Source organism: Eleginops maclovinus, chromosome 18, assembly GCF_036324505.1.
Source record: "Eleginops maclovinus isolate JMC-PN-2008 ecotype Puerto Natales chromosome 18, JC_Emac_rtc_rv5, whole genome shotgun sequence".
Taxonomy (NCBI): Eukaryota; Metazoa; Chordata; class Actinopteri; order Perciformes; family Eleginopidae; genus Eleginops; species Eleginops maclovinus.
The window spans coordinates 71,959-80,000 of NC_086366.1; the positions used below are offsets into that span (position 1 = coordinate 71,959).

Consider the following 8,042-nt stretch of genomic DNA (forward strand, 5'->3'; position numbering starts at 1 on the left):
TCTTTGTGTCGTCTGCCAATTCGTGACAACATGTTAATCATCTCTTACCTGATTAGTAAACTGTTCCTGAATACATTGTCCCTTTCTTAGCCGTTATTCAAGAAAATGATTCTAAATATCAAGTGTCTTCGAGAAAGTTCAGAAAGACATTTTGGATGAGATTTTTCCAGTTGGTGATGATTTTATCGTTCCTGCATTTTTAATTTCTCAACTCCATCAGTGCCCTGTCAACTCCATCAGTGCCCTGTCAACTCCATCAGTGCCCTGTCAACTCCGTTTGTGCGTTGTCAACTCCATCAGTGCCCTGTCAACTCCATCAGTGCCCTGTCAACTCCGTTTGTGCGTTGTCAACTCCATCAGTGCCCTGTCAACTCCATCAGTGCCCTGTCAACTCCGTTTGTGCGTTGTCAACTCCGTTTGTGCGTTGTCAACTCCGTTTGTGCGTTGTCAACTCCGTTTGTGCGTTGTCAACTCCGTCAGATCACTTTTTTTTTACTATTTCTTTAAAAAGGGCATGTGTTTTATTCCTTGAAGGATATATGTTCAGAGACTAACACATGTCCAACGTTCATGTGTATTTCTTATGCTTAAAAATGTCGCTGTTAAGTCTGGAGGTTAAAGGCAAATGTATCTGATATGTACAATTTCAATTATAGTAATTAATCATTGACTTCTCTGGCTTTAAAACTGGTATTTCATTGATTTCAAAATATGTGTGCATAATTAGGGGAACTGGGAAACCTGATGAGTGAAAATCAGTGTGATAACATAATTTTAAAGAATTTATCAAAGTATTTTTGTGTTTCTGACGGTGTTGACAAAAACTAGTGCTGATCCAGCAGAATTGCAATTTATATTAAAAATATACAACTGGGAGGTTGAACCAAAGCATGTTTGGATAGACAATAAATAATTGAACAAAATGTATTCATTTAGCAAATTATCAAAATGTTCTTTTTGAAAATGAAAACCTGTTTTGTCCCTTGTCTCAAGAATCACTGATTTGTATTCAACAGATATATATATACTTCACTTTAGGGTGATTATAGTTTAAGGTGTACTGAGGACAGACTGGATGTCCATGCTGCTGAAACATCGGCCAGATGGATCTTATTAATATCTCATTATCGATGCTGCTTCACGTATACATATACAGTGGGGCAAAAAAGTATTTAGTCAGCCACCAATTGTGCAAGTTCTCCCATTTCAAAAGATGAGAGAGGCCTGTAATTTTTATCATAGGTATACCTCAACTATGAGAGACAGAATGGGGGAAACAATCCAGGAAATCACATTGTAGGATTTTAATGAATTCATTGTAAATTCCTCGGTAAAATAAGTATTGGGTCACCTACAAACAAGCAAGATGTCTGGCTCTCACAGACCTGTAACTTCTTCTTTAAGAGGCTCCTCTGTCCTCCACTCGTTACCTGTATTAATGGCACCTTTTTGAACTGGTTATCAGTATAAAAGACACCTGTCCACAACCTCAAACAGTCATACTCCAAACTCCACTACGGCCAAGACCAAAGAGCTGTCAAAGGAGACCAGAGACAACATTGTAGACCTGCACCAGGCTGGGAAAACTGAATGCTGCAATAGGTAAGCAGCTTAGTGTGAAGAAATCAACTGTGGGAGCAATTATTAGAAAATGGAAGACATACAAGACCACTGCTAATCTCCCTCGATCTGGGGCTCCACGCAAGATCTCACCCCGTGGGGTCAAAATGATCACAAGAACGGTGAGCAAAAATCCCAGAACCACACGGGGGGACCTAGTGAATGACCTGCAGAGAGCTGGGACCAAAGTAACAGAGGCTACCATCAGTAACACACTACGCCGCCAGGGACTTACATCCTGCAGTTCCAGACGTGTCCCCCTGCTTAAGCCAGTACATGTCCAGGCCCGTCTGAAGTTTGCTAGAGGGCATTTGGATGATCCAGAAGAGGACTGGGAGAATGTCATATGGTCAGATGAAACCAAAATAGAACTTTTTGGTAAAAACTCAACTCGGTCGTGTTTGGAGGAGAAAGAATGCAGAGTTGCATCCAAAGAACACCATACCTACTGTGAAGCATGGGGGGGGAGACATCATGCTTTGGGGCTGTTTTTCTGCAAAGGGACCAGGACGACTGATCCGTGTAAAGGAAAGAATGAATGGGGCCATGTATCGTGAGATTTGAGTGAAAACCTCCTTCCATCAGCAAGGGCACTGAAGATGAAGCGTGGCTGGGTCTTTCAGCATGACAGTGATCCCAAACACACCGCCAGGGCAACGAAGGAGTGGCTTCGTAAGAAGCATTTCAAGGTCCTGGAGTGGCCTAGCCAGTCTCCAGATCTCAACCCCATAGAAAATCTTTGGAGGGAGCTGAAAGTCCTGTGTTGCCCAGCGACAGCCCCAAAACATCACTGCTTTAGAGGAGATCTGCATGGAGGAATGGGCCAAATACCAGCAACAGTGTGGAAACCTTGTGAAGACTTACAGAAAACCTTTGACCTCTGTCATTGCCAACAAAGGGTATATAACAAAGTATTGAGATGAACTTTTGTTATTGACCAAATACTTATTTTCCACAATCATTTGAAATGAATTCATTAAAATCCTACAATGTGATTTCTGGATTGTTTCCCCCATTCTGTCTCTCATAGTTGAGGTGTACCTATGATAAAAATGACAGGCCTCTCTCATCTTTTGAAATGGGAGAACTTGCACAATTGGTGGCTGACTAAATACTGTTTTGCCCCACTGTATCTAAAAATGTAAATATATATACACACATGTGAGTGTGGGTTCCTGTTTCCAGTCCTCACGTGTCTGCAGATATAAAGTCTGTTCCTCCTCAGAAACACACACACACACACACACACACACACACACACACACACACACTGTGACCTTGTTTACATAAATGTATTTTATCTTTATTATTTTTGAGTCTTTGTCCTGAGCGGTGGATATTCAGGGTGAGTTATTTTATTATTAATATTTAATATTCCTGCGTGTTTCATATCTAACATGTGTTTAACGTGTGTTTAATATCTAACATGTGTTTAACGTGTGTTTAATATCTAACATGTGTTTAACGTGTGTTTAATATCTAACATGTGTTTAACGTGTGTTTAATATCTAACATGTGTTTAACGTGTGTTTAATATCTAACATGTGTTTAACGTGTGTTTAATATCTAACATGTGTTTAACGTGTGTTTAATATCTAACATGTGTTTAACGTGTGTTTAATATCTAACATGTGTTTAACGTGTGTTTAATATCTAACATGTGTTAACGTGTGTTTAATATCTAACATGTGTTTAACGTGTGTTTAATATCTAACATGTGTTTAACGTGTGTTTAATATCTAACATGTGTTTAACGTGTGTTTAATATCTAACATGTGTTTAACGTGTGTTTAATATCTAACATGTGTTTAACGTGTGTTTAATATCTAACATGTGTTTAACGTGTGTTTAATATCTAACATGTGTTTAACGTGTGTTTAATATCTAACATGTGTTTAACATGTGTTTAATATCTAACATGTGTTTAACGTGTGTTTAATATCTAACATGTGTTTAACGTGTGTTTAATATCTAACATGTGTTTAACGTGTGTTTAATATCTAACATGTGTTTAACGTGTGTTTAATATCTAACATGTGTTTAACATGTGTTTAATATCTAACATGTGTTTAACATGTGTTTAATATCTAACATGTGTTTAACAGTGTGTTTAATATCTAACATGTGTTTAACGTGTGTTTAATATCTAACATGTGTTTAACGTGTGTTTAATATCTAACATGTGTTTAACGTGTGTTTAATATCTAACATGTGTTTAACGTGTGTTTAATATCTAACATGTGTTTAACGTGTGTTTAATATCTAACATGTGTTTAACGTGTGTTTAATATCTAACATGTGTTTAACATGTGTTTAATATCTAACATGTGTTTAACGTGTGTTTAATATCTAACATGTGTTTAACGTGTGTTTAATATCTAACATGTGTTTAACGTGTGTTTAATATCTAACATGTGTTTAACATGTGTTTAATATCTAACATGTGTTTAACGTGTGTTTAATATCTAACATGTGTTTAACGTGTGTTTAATATCTAACATGTGTTTAACGTGTGTTTAATATCTAACATGTGTTTAACACGTTTTTAACGTGTGTTTAATATCTAACATGTGTTTAACGTGTGTTTAATATCTAACATGTGTTTAACGTGTGTTTAATATCTAACATGTGTTTAACGTGTGTTTAATATCTAACATGTGTTTAACGTGTGTTTAATATCTAACATGTGTTTAACATGTGTTTAATATCTAACATGTGTTTAACGTGTGTTTAATATCTAACATGTGTTTAACGTGTGTTTAATATCTAACATGTGTTTAACGTGTGTTTAATATCTAACATGTGTTTAACATGTGTTTAATATCTAACATGTGTTTAACGTGTGTTTAATATCTAACATGTGTTTAACGTGTGTTTAATATCTAACATGTGTTTAACATGTGTTTAATATCTAACATGTGTTTAACGTGTGTTTAATATCTAACATGTGTTTAACGTGTGTTTAATATCTAACATGTGTTTAACGTGTGTTTAATATCTAACATGTGTTTAACATGTGTTTAATATCTAACATGTGTTTAACGTGTGTTTAATATCTAACATGTGTTTAACGTGTGTTTAATATCTAACATGTGTTAACATGTGTTAGGTGTTAATATCTAACATGTGTTTAACGTGTGTTTAATATCTAACATGTGTTTAACGTGTGTTTAATATCTAACATGTGTTTAACGTGTGTTTAATATCTAACATGTGTTTAACGTGTGTTTAATATCTAACATGTGTTTAACGTGTGTTTAATATCTAACATGTGTTTAACGTGTGTTTAATATCTAACATGTGTTTAACGTGTGTTTAATATCTAACATGTGTTTAACGTGTGTTTAATATCTAACATGTGTTTAACGTGTGTTTAATATCTAACATGTGTTTAACGTGTGTTTAATATCTAACATGTGTTTAACGTGTGTTAATATCTAACATGTGTTTAACGTGTGTTTAATATCTAACATGTGTTTAACGTGTGTTTAATATCTAACATGTGTTTAACGTGTGTTTAATATCTAACATGTGTTTAACATGTGTTTAATATCTAACATGTGTTTAACGTGTGTTTAATATCTAACATGTGTTTAACGTGTGTTTATATCTTAACATGTGTTTAACGTGTGTTTAATATCTAACATGTGTTTAACGTGTGTTTAATATCTAAAAGTTGTTTAACATTTTTAAATCTAACATGTGTTTATATCTAACATGTGTTAACATGTGTTTAATATCTAACATGTGTTTAACGTGTGGTTTAATATCTAACAATGTGTTTAACGTGTGTTTAATATCTAACATGTGTTTAACATGTGTTTAATATCTAACATGTGTTTAACGTGTGTTTAATATCTTACAAGTGTTTAACGTGTGTTTAATATTAACATGTGTTTAACGTGTGTTTATATCTACACGTGTTTAACGTGTGTTAATATCTAACATGTGTTTAACATGTGTTTAATATCTAACATGTGTTTAACGTGTGTATAATATCTAACATGTGTCTAACATGTGTTTAATATCTAACCTGTGTTTAACGTGTGTTTAATATCTACCCAGTGTATAACGTGTGTTTAATATCTAAACTGTGTTTAACATGTGTTTAATATTTAACCATGTGTTTAACCCTGTGGTTTTAATATCTAACTGTGGGGTTTTAACCCTGTTGTTCATATCTTAACATGTGTCTTAGTTAACAGTGTGTATTAATATCTAAACAGTTTTTTTAAGTGTTTTAATATCTAACATTGTTTTATGTTTCAATTCCAGCAATGTGTTAATATCTAACATGGTTTTAACGTGTGTTTAATATTTAACATGTGGTTTAACGTGTTTTTATATCTAACATGTGTTTAACTGTGTTTAAACTTGGGTGTTTAACAAATGTGTTTAACGTGTGTATAATCTAACCCTGTGTTTAACGTGTGTTTAATATCTAACATGTGGGGTTTTAAAGTGTTTTTATTAACTACCTAACATGGTTAACTGTTTAAATAATCTACTCTTGTTTTACGTGTGTTTAATTTTCTAATGTTTATAACCCCCGTGTTTAATATTAACGTGTTAAGTGTGTTTAATACAACATGTGTTTAATTGTGTTTAATATCTACATGTGTTTAACGTGGAATACACCTTTTTATGTTCTAACTGTTTTAAATTAAAAGGTGTTTAACTGTGTTTAATATCTACAGTGTTTAACGTGTGTTTTAAAATTAACTTGTTTAACTGTGTTTTAAAATCAACATGTGTTTTTAAACAAAAAAAGGGGTTTAAATCTAACATTGTTTAAATGTGTTTAAACGTGGTTTAATATCTAAATGTGTTTAAAAGTTGTTTAATATCAAAATGTGTTTAACTGTTTTATATCTAACATTGTTTTTCTGGTTTTTAAAAACAAGTGTTTAAGTGTGTTTATTCAAAAAGTTTTTTAAAGTGTGTTTTTCAACATTGGTTTTAAAAAAGTGTTTTTACTAACATGTGTTTCCTGTGTTTAAAAAATTTTAACATGTGTTTTTAAAGGGGTTTATTCTAACATGTGTTTTTAAAGTGTGTTTTTATCTAACATTGTTTAAGTGTGTTTAAAATTTTTTACATTGTTTTAAAATGTGTTTAATTCTAACTGTTTTTAAAGGGGTTTAAAATTAACAGTGTTTAACGTGTGTTTTTTTAAAAACTTAAAATGTGTTTAAACGTGTTTTTTATTAACTGTGTTTAAAGGGGTGTTTAATTCCTTTTTGTTTTTGTTTTATTCTAAACGGTTTAACGTGTGTTTAATTTTTACATGTTTTAACTGTTTTATATTTGTGTTTGGGGTTTTAATATTTTGTGGTTTAACTGGGGTTTAATAACTAAAATGTGTTTTAACCCGTGGTTTTATATCTAACTGTGTTTAACAGTGTTTTTAAAATTAACATGTGTTTAACTGTGTTTAAAAGGTTTTTAAAAGGGGTTTTAATTTTCTAACATGTGTTTAAAGGGTGTTTAAATGTGTTTAATATCTAAATGTTTTAACTGTGTTTAATCTAACATGTGTTTTCGGGGTTGTTTAATATCTAAAATGGTTAAAGTGTTTAATATCAACATGGGTTTTTTAAAGGTTTTTTTAATAACTTTTTAAACATTTTTTAAGGGGGTGTTTAATTCTAACGTGTGTTAACATGTGTTTTAATTTTCAACAGGGGTTTAACGGTGTTTAATACTCATGTGTTTTTCTGTGTTAATATCAACAGGTTTCAGGATGTTTATATCTAAAAAGTGTTTAAAGGGTTTTTTAAATCAAAAGTGTTTAACAGTGTTTAATACTAACATTGTTTAAGTGTTTTTAAGTGTTTTAATATCTCAGTGTTTAACTGTGTTAATATCTTTTTGTTTGGTTGGGGTTTGGGGGGGTGTTTTTTTTTGTGGGTTTTTTAACAATTTTTGGTGGTTTTCTCATGTTTTACCCTTTGGTTTATATTTTCATGGTAACATTTGTTTTTCTAAATTTTTTTCGGTTGGGAAAAACCCCCCAACAGGGTTTGGGGGTACTACTACATGTTGGGGTTTAACGTGGGGAAAAATATTTACCACCTTTTTAAGTTTTTTTCAAAGTGAACCTTATTTTTTTTTATCCCCAACATGGAACGTGGGGGAAAATCCTTACATTTTTTAATTTTTAATAAAATTTAAACCGTGTTTAAAAAAATTTTTAATAAAAAACTAAATTTTTTTTTTTGTTTAAAACGGGGTGTTTTTTAATTTTTACAAGGGTTTTACCGTGTGGTTTATTCTACAGTTTTAAACATGTGTTTTTTCCTAACAGGTTTAACCCCCCGTTTTTAAATTAACTGTGGTTTAAATTTTTAAAATTTTTTCTGTGTTTTTCTGAGTTTAAAAAATCTTACTGTGTTTTAAAAAAAAGGGGTTTTAAATTCCAA

The 8,042-nt window shown here is 32.2% G+C and overlaps 1 protein-coding gene across 2 annotated transcripts in view; it reads left to right on the plus strand.

The window, feature by feature from the left end:
• The first annotated feature begins 2,862 nt into the window (after window positions 1-2,862).
• The window catches only part of LOC134880164 (transmembrane 4 L6 family member 19), a 14,734-nt gene continuing 9,554 nt past the window's right edge, over window positions 2,863-8,042 (plus strand). For both annotated transcript variants that reach the window (XM_063906913.1, XM_063906912.1), the window contains exon 1: window positions 2,863-2,965. The gene's annotated coding sequence lies outside the window, so the exon portion shown is untranslated. The remainder of the gene's footprint in view (window positions 2,966-8,042) is intronic.